Source organism: Mixophyes fleayi, chromosome 1, assembly GCF_038048845.1.
Source record: "Mixophyes fleayi isolate aMixFle1 chromosome 1, aMixFle1.hap1, whole genome shotgun sequence".
In the NCBI taxonomy this organism is placed as follows: domain Eukaryota; kingdom Metazoa; phylum Chordata; class Amphibia; order Anura; family Limnodynastidae; genus Mixophyes; species Mixophyes fleayi.
The window spans coordinates 321,921,841-321,939,515 of record NC_134402.1 but is presented as its reverse complement, the minus strand read 5'-3'; positions in this window follow the sequence as shown (position 1 = coordinate 321,939,515).

Sequence of the window (17,675 nt, the reverse complement as noted above, 5' to 3'; positions counted from 1 at the left end):
TGTATATATTTAAACCAATGTGAGCTGGAGAACTAAAACGTTTATCAGTAATTGGTACTGAATCCAAACTGTAGAAGAATGTTTCATTCTTAATACACTTGTAATCAGTGGTTGAAGTGGTCTGGTATATGTGGTACGCCATACCGCCACTTCTCACACTGCCTTCCTTGTCAAACTATCAAATTTCATTCACATACATTTTCCATACCACCTCTTCTAAATTTCCACTTGGACCACTGCTTGTAACTAACACACAGGTAACACGATACATTACATGCTACTTTTTTATTTTTTCATTCAGGTACTATAATTTTCTCCATGTTTGCCCAGGGTTTTTAATTTAAACTAATAAACTAATGTATGCAAATTGTCCATCTGATTTCATCTAGATACTTTTGCTGTAGTGGGACACTGTCCAATATCTCCATCCAAGTTCTTTAAAACCGGAAAACAACTTCTGTTTTAAGTCAGATTATTATCTTATAAAAATTACGCACACTTAATGGAAGTAAAGCAAATGTATACATTCTGGTATTTTTAACCTGTAAAATGGATTCGGATATTGAACTTGTTTTAATTATTGATATATGCTCCACCTTAGGTATTCAAATTATCTGTCTCTTGGCATTATAATTATAGATGTTCACTGACCCCCGTGTTCTGGATTAACTTTGTGTTTTGGTTTTGGCAAAACCGCCCTGGTGGTAAATGTATGAATCTCCGGATTCTTCATCTCCGGCGTGTTCAGCCTCTTCAGCGCTTAAATTTAAAGCGGCGCTGCATTGTAAAGGGAAACTTCCCTTTACAATGCAGTGCCGCTTTAAATTTAAGCGCTGAAGAGGCTGAACACGCCGGAGATGAAGAATCCGGAGATTCATACATTTACCCCCTGGTGTGATTTGATTTTGGTTTTGGTTTTGGATCTGTATTTTTTAGAAAAATGGCTAAAATATGCTAAAATCACATAATTTTGCTTGTTTTTTGTTTCTACATTATTATTAACCTCAATAACACTAATTTCAAGTCATTTGCAGTCAGTTTTGACCACCTCACAGGTCACAATATTATTTTCATACACTTTTAAACAAAGACTGCAGCAGTGATAAGTAGGAGGCCATTTTCATGCCTGGGCATAAGACCAAAAAATCCACCTCTTATGTGTGGAATTATTTTTACCCAAATTCTGACAACAGTTGTCTAGCCATTTTTAGCATTGTAAAGCCACAGTCAGTAGAGGTAGGGACCTTAACCATCTAGGATCCTCATTCATGTTACACCATTTGAAGTGAGTTCATGGAAAGCTTTTGTTAAAGTCATAAACTAATGCTAAAAAAAACCAAAAAGCAGTCCAGCATCAGGTACCTCCCTTCTCTCATCTAGGTCCCAGCACCTGCATTCTACACCCACAACACCTTCATCATCATCAATATCCTCACAAGTGATCGGAGTTAGTCCCGCATCCAAGTTCCTAATGCGAAATGACTCCTCCCCTATCCAGAACTCCTCAGAAGAATCCTTGAGCGTTAGGCCCACTGCTGCTGTTCCTGCTGCTGGGGGTGGATCTTCAACCCAGAAGCAGACCAAGAAGAATACTACTAGTAGTTTACAACAATTGACTCTTAAACAATCCTTAGCAAGTATGATAGCTGTCACCCGGTCGCAAAGTGGATCACAGACGCCATGGCAACTATGCTAGTATTAGACCTGCGTCCAATATCCACTATTTATGCAGCTGGTGTTAGACAATTACTTGAGGTCATGTCCCCGTTACCAAATTCTATCGCAACACCATTTTACTAGAAAAGCCTGAAGGTTCGTAAAAAATTAATTATTGGGCTACAAAATGCCATTCTACCCACTGTACACTTAACCACAGATATGTGAACAAGCGGATCTGGGCAAACTAAAGATTATATGACTGAAAGCCCACTGGGTTGGTGATTCGCCTGCAGGAACAGCAGCAGCATGTACCCAAGTATGTCACATTTTTCAGAGGCAGGCTACTCTGTGTATCATCTGCTTAACTAAGAGGCATATTATTATTATTATTATTATTATTATTATTACTATTATTATTATTATGGTAGATTTGTAAGGCACCACAGTGCTCCACAGTGCTTTACAGTAGGGAAGACAACAACTTACATATAACAAGACATACATAACACAAGAACAGACAAGGCAGACAAAATGAATGGAGACACGAAAACAAAGGGTATAGAGGATCCTGCTCATTAGAGAGCTTACATTCTAAAGGGAAGAGGGCACAGCTGAAATAAGAGGAGCGAGTGCGGCTCAGATTGGAGATTGGGATAGTTGTGAGGGTGCATTAGTGTGAATAATGTTATTCAGGATAAGGTCACCTATAAAAAAGAGATGGGTTTTCAAAGAGCATCTAAAGATTTGAAGGCTGTGGGAAAGTCTGATTGAGCGTGGTAGGCAATTCCATAAGTGGGAAGCAGCATGGGAGAAGTCTTGAAGGCAGGAGTGAGAGGTGGTTTTCAGAGACGAGACAAAGCGCAGGTCACAGGTAATACCGCTGACAACCTGTTTGGAAAACTAAGGAATGTCATTGCAACATGGCTTAACCTGCTTGGACTCTCCTGAGGATATGTGATTTCTGATATCGCCACTAATATTGTTAGAGCGTTACAGCGGGGGGAATTCTATCACATTTCCTGTTTTGCTCATACAATCAACTTGGTGGTACAGAACTTTTTAAAAAGTGACAATGACATGCAGGAGATGCTGTATTTGTCCCGAAATATTTAGGGTCATTTTCGGGATTCTGCAACAGCATGTAGGAGAATCGAGCAGCTGCAAGAAGAATAGAATTTGAGGGGGGATGTACTTTAGTCCAGCGATGTAGTCACTTGTGAAAAGAGTGCAGACACTGTTAGCTTGAGTCACGTGATTCCCCTAATTAGACTTTTTGAGAAACAGCTAGAGAAATTGAAGGAGGAAATGAAACAAAGCAAATCCACTAACAATAATGGAATTGTAGATTAAGTACTTAATTCGCTTCACCGGGATCCAGAGTTATCAACATCTTAAAATCTGATCACTACATTTTGCCAACTGTGCTTGATCCTAGGCTTAAAAGCTATGTCTTCTCTTTCTTTCCAACTAACCCAGATCTCAAGAGATGCAATGAGCTCCTGTTTAGCAGACTGACAGCTCAAGTGGTACATGACATGATGACGTCTCCTCCTTTAGTTTCTCTGGCAACTGTTTCTAGAAAAAAACTAAGCTATCCCAAGACACCCAGTGGTGATGCAGATGAGTCATTTTGACATTTGGTCTGTTCTAAAAGAATTGCCCAAAAATTGTGACAGCTATGCCATAAAATGAACTACAATTTCAATGAGAAAGGCCATTACCGGCAATTACATCAAAGTACACAGACTTCTGTGATGGTGGATTCCAGCAGGGATGAATTAGTATTGTTTGAGGAAGATATACACACTGATGAGGGTGAATATGATGACAGTGTAGATTGCAGGTGCTGAAATCTAGCTGAGAGAAGGGAGCTTCCTGATGCTGGTATGCTTGGTAAAATTTTGGGTAGAATGGCATCTTGGCAATTTTATGTTTTTCTACAGTAAACTTTCACCTTTATTAGAGAGGTATTTTTTCTTTAAAAAGGTACAAGCTTTATATTTACATGTTTGTTTCCCTGACTTAAAACCACTATGCACTTGAATACAGGCTTTAGCAGATGAGGTAGAATGATTAGTATCATCATGACTGAGACTGGAGAGGGACAAAAACAATGCTACCTCTCCTGTTTCTGTATAAACTATGGCACAGTAGAATGTCACTGGAGACGTTTAAGAACACTGACAGCCCTATTATTACAATTTCTGTTACCGCACTGAACCCTGCCACCTGTCCTGTTTCTGAGTGAGCTATAGTACAGTAAAATGTAACTGCAGATTTACACCAAGCCTGCCAGCCCTATTATTTCTATTTCAGCAATGACAATTAGCAATGGAGCAATAGAGCTCTCCTCTTTGTGTGCAACCTATATAACACTATACAATTTGACTGCAAATTCAGAAGACCAAGCCTGCCAGCCCTAGTATTTGTATTTCAGCAATGACAATTAGCAATGGAGCAATGGAGCTCTTCTGTGTGTGTGTAACCTATATAACACAGTACAATGTGAATGCAGATTTGTACCAAGCCTGCCAGCCCTAGTATTTGTATTTTAGCAATGACAATTAGCAACGGAGCAATGGAGCTCTCCCCTTTGTGTATAACCTATATAACACCGTACAATTTGACTGAAAATTCAGAAGACCAAGCCTGCCAGCCCTAGTATTTCAGCAATGACAATTAGCAATGGAGCAGTGGAGCTCTTCTCTTTGTGTGTTACCTCTATAACACTGTACAATTTGACTGCAGATTTACACCAAGCCTGCCAGTCCTAGTATTTCAGCAATGACAATTAGCAATGGAGCAATGTAGCTCTTCTCTTTGTGTGTTACCTCTATAACACTGTACAATTTGACTGCAGATTTACACCAAGCCTGCCAGCCCTATTATTTGAATTTCAGCAATGACAATTAGCAATGGAGCAATGGAGTTCTTCTCTGTGTGTAACCTATATAACACCATACAATTTGACTGCCAATTTACACCAAGCCTGCCAGGCCTAGTATTTGTATTTCAGCAATGACAATTAGTAATGGAGCAATGGAGCTCTCCTCTTTGTGTGTAACCTATATAACACCGTACAATTTGACTGCAAATTCAGAAGATCAAGCCTCTCAGCCCTAATATTTCAGCAATGACAATTAGCAATGGAGCAATGGAGCTCTCCTCTTTGTGTGTTACCTATATAACACCGTACAATTTGACTGCCAATTTACACCAAGCCTGCCAGCCCTAATATTTGTATTTCAGCAATGACAATTAGTAATGGAGCAATGGAGCTCTCCTCTTTGTGTGTTACCTATATAACACCGTACAATTTGACTGCCAATTTACACCAAGCCTGCCAGCCCTATTATTTGAATTTCAGCAATGACAATTAGCAATGGAGCAATGGAGCTCTTCTCTGTGTGTAACCTATATAACACCGTACAATTTGACTGCAAATTCAGATGATCAAGCCTGTCAGCCCTAGTATTTCAGCAATGACAATTAGCAATGGAGCTCTCCTCTTTGTATGTTACCTATATAACACCGTACAATTTGACTGCCAATTTACACCAAGCCTGCCAGGCCTAGTATTTGTATTTCAGCAATGACAATTAGTAATGGAGCAATGGAGCTCTCCTCTTTGTGTGTAACCTATATAACACTGTACAATTTGACTGCAAATTCAGAAGATCAAGCCTGTCAGCCCTAGTATTTCAGCAATGACAATTAGCAATGGAGCAATGGAGCTCTCCTCTTTGTGTGTTACCTATATAACACCGTACAATTTGACTGCCAATTTACACCAAGCCTGCCAGGCCTAGTATTTGTATTTCAGCAATGACAATTAGTAATGGAGCAATGGAGCTCTCCTCTTTGTGTGTAACCTATATAACACCATACAATTTGACTGCAAATTCAGAAGATCAAGCCTGTCAGCCCTAATATTTCAGCAATGACAATTAGCAATTGAGCAATGGAGCTCTCCTCTTTGTGTGTTACCTATATAACACCGTACAATTTGACTGCCAATTTACACCAAGCCTGCCAGGCCTAATATTTGTATTTCAGCAATGACAATTAGTAATGGAGCAATGGAGCTCTCCTCTTTGTGTGTAACCTATATAACACCATACAATTTGACTGCAAATTCAGAAGATCAAGCCTGTCAGCCCTAGTATTTCAGCAATGACAATTAGCAATGGAGCAATGGAGCTCTCCTCTTTGTGTGTTACCTATATAACACCGTACAATTTGACTGCCAATTTACACCAAGCCTGCCAGCCCTAATATTTGTATTTCAGCAATGACAATTAGTAATGGAGCAATGGAGCTCTCCTTTTTGTGTGTTACCTATATAACACCGTACAATTTGACTGCCAATTTACACCAAGCCTGCCAGCCCTATTATTTGAATTTCAGCAATGACAATTAGCAATGGAGCAATGGAGCTCTTCTCTGTGTGTAACCTATATAACACCGTACAATTTGACTGCAAATTCAGATGATCAAGCCTGTCAGCCCTAGTATTTCAGCAATGACAATTAGCAATGGAGCTCTCCTCTTTGTGTGTTACCTATATAACACCGTACAATTTGACTGCCAATTTACACCAAGCCTGCCAGGCCTAGTATTTGTATTTCAGCAATGACAATTAGTAATGGAGCAATGGAGCTCTCCTCTTTGTGTGTAACCTATATAACACCGTACAATTTGACTGCAAATTCAGAAGATCAAGCCTGTCAGCCCTAGTATTTCAGCAATGACAATTAGCAATGGAGCAATGGAGCTCTCCTCTTTGTGTGTTACCTATATAACACCGTACAATTTGACTGCCAATTTACACCAAGCCTGCCAGCCCTAATATTTGTATTTCAGCAATGACAATTAGTAATGGAGCAATGGAGCTCTCCTCTTTGTGTGTTACCTATATAACACCGTACAATTTGACTGCCAATTTACACCAAGCCTGCCAGGCCTAGTATTTGTATTTCAGCAATGACAATTAGTAATGGAGCAATGGAGCTCTCCTCTTTGTGTGTTACCTATATAACACCATACACGTGACATGGAACCTCCCTATAGAAATCCTGCATTTGCCCCCTACGAATGTACACAAAAACATTCTTTCCCAAAAAAATGCATACTTGTGTCTCAAAATATGTCCAGATCAAAACAGCAGTATCTCTGTCAGGTGTTCAAATGCGTATACTCCCTCCTGTTATATGGAAGAGATGCAGCTTCACTGTGTTAGTAGTAAATGTCAATCACATTACCCTATCAATACACAATATAGTATAATGAAGTGTCCTATGCACAAGAGAAAATATTGTCATGACAGTGTTAGAGTTAAATGCAAAAGTTGCGTTTTTCATATAAATTTAGCAACATCCCCACACTTATAAATAAATTGGGACTCTTAATTGTAGTAGTCGAAACAGAAATGACAAATAAGTAATCCGAATAGGCAGTGCAACATAATATAGCAGTAACACTAATGAATTAAGTACTATTAGCTGGAGGGATCAATGTGTAAGCAGCCAATCAGAAGCTGCTAGTGTCATCATCATCATCACCGCCATGTTTTTTTACATCAACCCAAAAAGCTATGCCTACTAAGATGTGTAAATAGAGGTACATCCTTTTTTCATTAGGTTGTGGGCGTGCTACACTTGTACATGCCCTTATTGTACTCAGTTTGCACTTGCCCACCCCATTCTCCCTCTCCAGGTGTAAGGGGCTACAAATCTAAAATACACACAAATATAGATATAGACACATGTCTGGGGTGTAGTGTAAATGTCCAACATTAAATGAGATCTTCAATTTTTTGAAAAAGTGTGTTTCATTTACCTACATAGGAGGGAATTCAATTAACCGCAAAGTGTCTTGCAGGCATTCCAGAGACCCTTTAAGGTGGAGATTGTAACAGAAATCTCCGCTCATTTTCCCTCGCACCCCATAGAGGTGCAAAGAAAACTGAGAGGAGATTTTTACAATAGCAACGGGAAAAGTGCGTAGCTGCAATATTCTGAGGAACATCACAGCTAATTCAATTCCACCCATAATGTTATATTATAATAATATATTTTCCATTTCTTTTTTTTTCTATGATCTACTTGCACTTCAAAAAGCAAAGTTCATTAAAAGGGTGGGGTACCTTTTTACAATGACCGGCTCCCCGATACCAGATCAGGGGCGGATCTAGATAATACTTCTACCCGGGGCGATTTAGGGGGGGGGGGGGGCGATTTAGGCCCCGCCTCCTTTTTGACATCTGAAGCTGCCGGCGGCTGCATACTATGTGCAGTTCCGTTCAGCAGTGACAGGTAGGGACAGTGTGCTGCCCGGATGCTCTGATTGTGTTTAAAACACAATCAGAGCGGCCGGGCAGCACACTGTCCCTGCCTGTCACTGCCGAACGGACCTGCACATACTATGCAGCCGCCGGCAGCAAGCCCTTGCTGGGGGGGGGCGATCGCCCCAATGCCCCCCCCCCTGGATCCGCCACTGTACCAGATACGCTGATAGGAATACACCGAAGGTGTAAGATGCTGTCTTAACCTGCTATTTTAAGGAGGGGCCACCTGTAGAATGTATTAGGCTTTCTAAATAACATTGTACATGCAGCGGCTCATTAAAATAGCAGGTTAAGAAGATTAAACATAATGTGCAGCTTGAAAGTGACGCCATCGCTACCTGCCGGCTTCTTCATTCGTCGCCATGGTTTCCGGTCACTGTTTCCAGCTGTCAGTATTACCAGTGTGCTGTGGAATACACCTTCGGTGTATTCCTGTCGGGGTATCTGGTATCGGCGATCCGGTCATCGTTTTAATGATTACCACCGCATTAAAATACATCTACATTACATCTTTCTTTATGTAAGTTCATAGCACAATTCAGTTCTGCATTCTATACAAAATGTACTGTTCCTCTGATATTGTGATTTAGAAGCTACATTTGAAAACAATGGTTTCTTTAAAGAATTGCTGTGGAGATATTTATATGTTCTTTTAATTAAGTGGTAAAATAAGCCATTGTTTTAAATTGCTGTACACGCCAGTTATTTAACAGCTGTGTCCAAAATCAAATAGATGCCTGGTGATACATAATGAGATTAAACCATGTCAATATGCTGGAGGACATCACAATGTAGTAATAGTCACCAACATAGGGACTAAACTAACCTCATCTGGTCCAAAGTCTAGCTGGAGTAGTAGCCTATAATGTAGTAGTCCACAGACACACCTGGTGCATTACAAGGTCAGAGAACACAAAGCATCCCAACATTTGGGGATGAGTCCTGCTTGGGTACACTTACAGCAGTGTACAATGTACACACATGCAAAAATTAATGATGAATGATAATCATGTTTCAGCAACCAAAACATTTTTTATTTTAGAATATTGTAAGTTCCTGTTTCCTATTTCATTTCAATGCCTAAAAGAGATAGTATGTTACACACTCACTGGACATGGTTTATAAAGCACAGTTAGTGCTCACTGGAGAATGTCTTGACTTTGCACTAGTGCACCTGCACGATCTGCACGGCGCACATCAAGGTGCTCGTACGTTCCGCCTTTGGGAGATGCCTCTGCAAGCTAAAAGTGCTGCTCAGTGTGAACATTTCCAGAAGTGCAAAAGTGTAAACATCACCTCAAAGTCCAATCTCTTACAGCCAGTTTTCTACTCCAGCACACAAACTGAACAGCACAGAACACTGCCTGTGATAAAGAAGTCTGGTGTGCTCTGTGCATTATTTATAAGTACATTTTTAAGGATCATCCGTTTTCCACCCAGTCTACCCGAGCGTTATAACCAATCAGCACATTCCCATGAAATAGTGCTTTTTTTATGCAGAAAATAGAATTGAATTTGTGTTAGTGTGATGAGAATTTGGACTCTGCAACTGGAGAGCAAGACACAAAACACATGTCGGAATGTATCTTCAAAGCTGTAGTCATATATATGTTATATATGAACAAGTCTCTTGATCAGAAATGGGTTAATTTCACCCCCTGCAGATGACAAGGCAAGCAACGTGTTTCATGCAAATGACCTTTGAATGGCTTCCCCCGGCTCTCAATGCGCTCTTCACTGCCAGCTCCCCCTCTGTCCCCACTCCCCCCTCTTTAGCGGGCCCTCCGCAGGCCAGATTTTTGCTCATTTCCTTTATTTGCTTGACTGACTGTCACATGTGGACATGTTTCTCGCTTGTTAGGAAAGCCTTAATTAGTTCATGTCTGTTCTCCTTTCTCTTATTCTTTTTTCTCGTCCTATTCTGTCACGCTCATTCTTTCCTCTTTGTATTTCACTTTTTTCCTACATGACTATTTTCCTCCTTTTCTACGTTGTTTCATTCTTCTTTTCTGTCTTTCCGTACCTTTATAACATGCCATATGCCAGGGCATTCATGCCCTGTTTATTATGGACCTAGATAGTAATCAGCAAAAAGCTATTCCACAAAAGACTTTTCATATTGTCATCACATTTCCATCATTGTAAAAACAATGCTTGGCTTCTATTCCAGTTCCTATACTATGTCCTTTCAAGGTAATAAAAGTATTTCTTCTGATAGTATCTACTTGGTTAAAATCACAAAACCCAAAATACAACTTGATCCAATATGAGCAATTATTTTGTAAAAGTCACAAAGTATGTGCAAAAGTTAGCAAACAGTTCCTGAGCTTCGGGGCTTATTTAAAGATGGATGCATGTAATAAAAATGTTTTCACGTGCATATGTACAGTAAAATCCCTCCAGCTCAATATAAGTAGCATTTGCCCCAGACTTATGTCAAATATACAGGTGTGTATGTTAATTCCACACGATAGTGTAGAGATTTGTCTCGACAGTGATAGTTGTAAATGCTAAAGTCGTATTATTCTACAATATTGTAATGTAATGAAGTGTCATATACACAAGAGAAAATATTGTCTGGACAGTTATTAACATGCGAAAATCGCATTTTCAATATAAAATGTTATTGAATACAAATGAAAAAGAAACATCTGTTGTTTTCTTCTTTTAAAAATCAAAATACTTCTTACATGCAGTAGTCCAAATTCAAGTGTTAATTAAGTCATGCAAATAGACGGGCGTAACTTGATATATGATAGTCGCAGCGCTAATGATTTAAGTTCTGTCAGCTGGAGGGGTTAATATGTAATCAGATGAAGTTAAACAGTGCAGCTGATAGTCATCATAATTATTGCATATAGTTGCTCCAGCCCACCATTACCCGCAAGAGAAACGGCTGCTAAAAGGCGTATCTGCTGACGCCCACATCTAAATAGTTTGCCGTTTTGCTGTCCCTTTTCTGACCCAAGTCAACGATACATAAAAACTATAAAGCCGTACATATGTGCAGTATGCAAAAAGTTTACCAACCTCCAACTCTAAATGAGACGCTCAGTGTTTATAATTGTACGTACAAAAGCTTTAATATGGAATCTAGCAAACGCTATTGTTTTCTCCAACTAACTATGTTAAGTCTACTAATCAGTTAGCTTGCAGACAGGGGTTCTGGGTGCAGATTGCAGCCTTGTTTTAAAAAGATCTGGAGGTTGGTAGTGGCACTTATATATAGCGACTGATTGGGCATGGGGAAGCATATAGAGCCTAGTACTATTACAATGACCTAATTTACATGGCAACTGTATTTTCTCCTTGTGTTTTTATGGTTTTCATCTAGGGGTCATGTTTTTATGCTAGAGTCCAAAAAAACTTTCTAGTTGGTTATTTGGATTAAACTGATCCTTTTGTGTGTGGATTTAGGCCTGTGATAGGGAAATTACATGGGAAGCTATCTGGGACAATGACTAATGTTCCTGAATTAAGTTTTGTCATTGCACAGTACTGCAAAATATGTTGGCTTTATATAAATAAAGCTTGAAAAAAAAAAAGATCAAGTCTGTCATCTAAGGTTTCACAAGATACAATTACCTCCGCTGAGGTACAGCGTCTGCAGGCCCACTTTGCATTCTTTTACTGTATTATTTTAGTTTAGTGATCTGGTGAATGGTTTAGAAAAAAACAACAACTCATATAGATAGAAAACATTAACTGCTGGAGGAAAGTGTAATTTTAGACCATGTTCTCACCAGCCTTTAAAAGATATGTTTCCTTTAGGACAAGCCCCCTTTAATTGTACTGTCTCCTTATGTAACAGAAACATGCTCCCCTTTCTGCGAATCTTTCCAGTATCTCTATCCAGCATCTGTATTCCACAAGTTATTATAAGGTACCTACTGTAGTCTGCTGATCAGGATACAGTACCTACTTTGTGTTCTATAGAAACATACTGGATGCAGGGCTGGCGGAACGTTGTAAGTGGAATAAGCAAGGGGGGGGGGGATCAAGCCTGAGAGGCGCTTCCCACACCTGCTATCTTTTTAAAAATGCCTGTGTGCAGCACAGCACCCTTCACCCTCCTCTTCTCTGCTCCATTCACACTGACTGTTGTGCTTGACATCATCATGCCCCTACTCTCAGTGAGGAGCTGTGCAGAGAAGAGCCACACACTGACAGAAGAGGAAGAAAAGAAGACAGAACAGGAAAAGTTAATAAGGTCATAGAAAGGTAAGTAAATAACAGAGGGTGCAGCAGTGTGGATGAGAAGGGGGCAGCAGTGCGGATGAGAAGGGGGCAGCAATGCGGCTGGGTGAGTAGGGGGCAGCAGTGCGGATGAGAAGGGGGCAGCAATGCGGCTGGGTGAGTAGGGGGCAGCAGTGCAGATGAAAAGGGGACAGCTGTGCAGATGAGAAGGGGTCAGCAGTGCTGATGAGAAGGGGGCTGCAGTGCGGATGAAAAGGGGACACCAGTGCCGATGAGGAGGGGGCAGCAGTGTTGATGAGAAGGGGGCAGCAGTGCTGATGAGGAGGGGGCAGCAATGCGGCTGGGTGAGTAGGGGGCAGCAGTGCGGATGAAAAGGGGACAGCTGTGCAGATGAGAAGGGGTCAGCAGTGCTGATGAGAAGGGGGCTGCAGTGCTGATGAGAAGGGAGCAGCAGTGCTGATGAGAAGGGGGCAGCAGTGCGGCTGGGTGAGTAGGGGGCAGCAGTGCGGATGAGAAGGGGGCAGCAATGCGGCTGGGTGAGTAGGGGGCAGCAGTGCAGATGAAAAGGGGACAGCTGTGCAGATGAGAAGGGGTCAGCAGTGCTGATGAGAAGGGGGCTGCAGTGCGGATGAAAAGGGGACACCAGTGCCGATGAGGAGGGGGCAGCAGTGTTGATGAGAAGGGGGCAGCAGTGCTGATGAGGAGGGGGCAGCAATGCGGCTGGGTGAGTAGGGGGCAGCAGTGCGGATGAAAAGGGGACAGCTGTGCAGATGAGAAGGGGTCAGCAGTGCTGATGAGAAGGGGGCTGCAGTGCTGATGAGAAGGGAGCAGCAGTGCTGATGAGAAGGGGGCAGCAGTGCGGATGAAAAGGGGACAGCAGTGCCGATGAGGAAGGGGCAGAAGTGTTGATGAGAAGGGGGCAGCAGTGCTGATGAGAAGGGGGCAGCAGTGCTGATGAGAAGGGGACAGCTGTGCAGATGAGAAGGGGTCAGCAGTGCTGATGAGAAGGGGGCTGCAGTGCTGATGAGAAGGGAGCAGCAGTGCTGATGAGAAGGGGGCAGCAGTGCGGATGAAAAGGGGACAGCAGTGCCGATGAGGAAGGGGCAGAAGTGTTGATGAGAAGGGGGCAGCAGTGCTGATGAGAAGGGGGCAGCAGTGCTGATGAGAAGGAGGCAGCAGTGTTGATGAGAAGGGGGCAGCAGTGTGAATGAGAAGGGGGCAGCAGTGCTGATGAGAAGGAGGCAGCAGTGCTGATGAGGAGGGGGCAGCAGTTTTGATGAGAAGGGAGAAGCAGTGTGGATGAAAAGGGGCAGCAGTGTGATCAGAGCCTTAGCATAAAATTATAGCGCCCAGGGCGAGAAGGAAAATTGCCATCCCCCTAGCATTCAATTTTAATAAAATTAACTTAAAATAATCCTAAACTGTGCCCCCTTTCAGCATTGCGCCATGGACGGTTGCCCCTCTCGCACAGCCCTAGTTACGGCCCTGAGTGTGATGATGAAGGGTTCAAAAGCCGGCACAGTGAGATCAAAATGGGGCATAGTGTGATAAAGGAGGGGGCACACCAAACTAATTTTGCCAAAAATGTAAAATCTTATTACATAGAATACATATTCTTCATTTATTGTATACCTACAGCAATTCATGTTTGCTGTTTAATGTATTTATTTGTACTATTCTCTTTATTAAAGTTTATTGTATTATTTGTATTAAAATAAAAAGCATTACTGAATGAACAAATAATTTACAGAGGAGGGTGCAAATTTATTTTTTGCAAGGCGGTGCCTGGCATGGTAGCACCAGTCCTGACTGGATGCAGTGTGTCTTCCTCTGCTGTGGACAGCATTTGCTTTTTGGTAAAAAGGGAGAATTACAATTATTGCTGTGCTGTGAGAGAAGAAAATGTGAGTTTGTAACATTGGAACCTTTTGTTCTGCTAGTTGGGGAAAGGGTGTTCACTACAAAAAGTGTTTGGTCTCTAGAGCTTTACTTAACCCTTGAGTAAATAAATAATATTATTAGAACACTGTTGTCAGTTGAGCTCTTTGTTGTCAGGGCAGAGAAGATGTGCAATAAGCTTTTTGTGTAAACTGGGTACATATAAATTACTAGGAGGTGTTTAGAGAACTTGTTTATGTGTTATTTGTACTGAAATTGGGCAATATCTGTTGTATTATTTATAACTGTTCTGATATGCTTCAGATGTTTCATAGCAGTGCTTTATTGCATAAATCATTTGGTCAAACAAACCATTTGGTCAAACAAACCAAATGATTTTGGTCAAATCAATTGGTCAAACAAACCATTGTTGGCAAAAATTTAAAACTGAAATTTCAGCAAAATGGAAACAACAATATCTTTAACAGGGGGATGAAAGAACAATTACCATACCCTTTAAATATCTCAGTAATGAAAGTGTTTTTCTATATATTTGCATCACTTTTGTTTCTCGTGGTGGTGGCAGGCTGGGCACTCCATCCTTGTCTCATTTGAATATCTACAGAATTAACAAGCACAGATTAGCATCGCCTCGTTAAAACCAGCCCCCGCTCCCATTGCTAATGTGTAAAGACAAGTGCTGGAAAGTGGCAGGGAACATTAAGGCCAAACTCAATCAAGTTCCCTAACAGGCCCTGAGGAGCCAAAATCAAACTGGTGGCTTGCAAATGGACCCTCCAAGTTTGCTAATCTCTGCTCCCCCAGCTTGGAGCGTCTTCAAACCCCCTCACACACCAGCAACCCTCAGTGACCCAGCTCCCTCCCCTTCTGCCACAATTAATCTCCTTGAGGCATGAAAAACTGGTGCCACTAAAAACAGAAGTCCCTTCAGCCAAGACTTGTTATCTTCAGCGAGGTGGGAGGTGTCACACATCAACAGAGACAGTTTAAATATCACTTGTGCTTGAGTTCTCAACTTGATGTTTACTTTACTAACCTGTATTTAGCTGTCAATGCCTATTTTCAACAGTTGTGGAGACATTTCCTTATAGTATTTGCTAGTGGAAATTAATGTTTTCACTTTGTTTTACTTTTATTCTTTGTTTGTTGTGGGCACATACACCTAATGATTCTATATCTGGGACTACAAACTGATTTAATATTTCCAAAATTAAAAACATTATACATACAATTTCAATGCAAAACAAAGTGGCCCTGATTCATTAAGGTAAGTAATGCAAAACAAATTACTAACTTTGCACCTTGGCAAAACCATGTTGTATTGGAGGGGGAGGTAAATTTAAAATGTGATATTAGATTTATATTTGGGGTACAGCATGTTCTAGATTAACTTTTAATTTCAGTGTACAAATAAGCTATCAAGTACTTGTGTTCTAAATAAAAAACAGCCGGTATTAATCTTATGTGCAAAATAAAAAAACTATTTTGCACCCCTTGCATTGTAACATGGTTTTGTCCACCAGAAAACTTTTTTTTGCCTTGCTTTCCTTAATGAATAAGGTCCAATGTGTACAGTTTGTTTCATGTTTATATTCCTTCAGTGCATTAACTAATTATTGAACAGATTTAGAATACTTTTTGGAATATTTTAAAGATGTGGAAATGTGACCATTAAATCTCTTGATGAGTAATTATATCCATTGTTATGCACTGTCTCTAATTTCCAGGGACAATTCAAGGTTGTCCCTATTTGTCAATGTTGATAGGCATAGTGCAATTCCCTTTAGGGCAAGGTCACATTGGCATTTAAAAAGCCTCAATTTTTCGACTTGCAAATCATTACGTTACGTTAGGCGGGGTACACACAACAGTGTTTTAGCGACTTATCGGCCCAATCAAACGATAAACAGACGTCTGCATTAGTGTGTAAGCTGCAACAATGAACGATTATCATTCCAAAGCACATCGTATAGTTTCATTTGATGTTTAAACTGGACTAAAAAGTCATTCAACGATAGAACAATGTTGTTCCAGTTCTGCAGTGTGTATGTACACATGACCAGCAGTGTCCATAGATCTCTATGGAGTGTGCAGAGTCACAATCTTTTCAGCCGATGGTTATGACAGATGAAGAGCACAAATATGAAGATAAATAGTGTCAAACTTGTTTAGTGTGTACAGATGAATCGGCATGCGATGGAGACAGTTTTTTTATGTCGTTGGTACAATCGTTAAAGATGTCGTATCGGGGGAAATTTTCTGGTGTGTGCACCCAGCCTAAGGGTAACATTAAAGTGAATGAGGAACAATGTTCCCCTGTTATATGAAAGGTTTTGTCAAAAGGCTCCATGCATACACTGGTACGTATGAACCCAAGTACAAGTACATTCAAGGTAGACAAAGGAGGCGAAGTTATGAGATATAGGGTAGAGATGGTCCTCTCAAGAGAGCTTACAGTCTAGAGCAAATAGCAGTCTAAACTTGCCTATATGTTATATATTGAATGATACTTTCATTATTTATTGTTATACATATGCATTATACATTAGTAAAATATTGTAGTGCTCCAGAGTCATCTACACACCGTTAATGCTTAGATACATCTACCCAGCAGCAAAGTGCCCATGGAATTATTAATTTATTGCCAAATATGTTATAAATGAATGACTTGAACTAATCAACTTATATAAAGGTGTGTAGGTGAGAAAAGTTTCCCATGAAACTCCACAGACTGCTCATACTTTGGCATTGGAGAATGATATTGAAGTCATCTGACCACCTGAACGGTTGTTCAGTAGAGTGTTGGAGTCAAAACAAATGAAACATTCTTATATTATTAATGATCCTTGGTTTCTCTACTACTATATAATAAAACAGCACCTCCTACCCCCCGAGAGGCTAAAACTCAGATAAAAAGCTGAGATGTAAAATATTAATATGTCGATTATGCAGCCTGGTTATATCATCAGTTCCTGCGATTGAGTACCCAGAGAGGGACTAATGGTCCTGAGGGTGTTCCTAATGTCTGCTATCTCAGTAAGAGGTATACAAAGGTTCAATTCAGCTTGAAGTACTTGCCAAGAAGTGCTTGCCAATTATGTGCATGTGTGTGTTTTACACAACTTTTATCTGCTGTTAACTTCCACTGTGCTGGTGATTATTTAAATCACACAGTTTCATGTAGGCACCAATCCATTTTAACATTTTCACTTTGTTCTGAGACAGTAACATCCACTTTGTTGCTCTGATATCCCCAGTTCAAGAGATACTGTCCCCAACCTGCACATGGGCACTGCTGGATATAATATGATGGCACGCGAGAGAGCTGCTGCTCCGTTTCGGCGGCACTGTACTATACAGCAGCCGCGGCGCTGTCAAAGAAGCGTCCATGTTGTATACAATACAGCACCGCCGCGGACGCTTCTTTGACAGCACCGCGGCTGCTGTATAGGCCAGTGCCAATATGTGGGGCACTTCGTTAGCGGAGGGGAGGGGTTTCTGGAGACCCAAAAACCCCCCTTCCGTGTGCCCCTGGATGGCTGCTGCTGGGTAGTATGAACCTTAATGGGGCTGC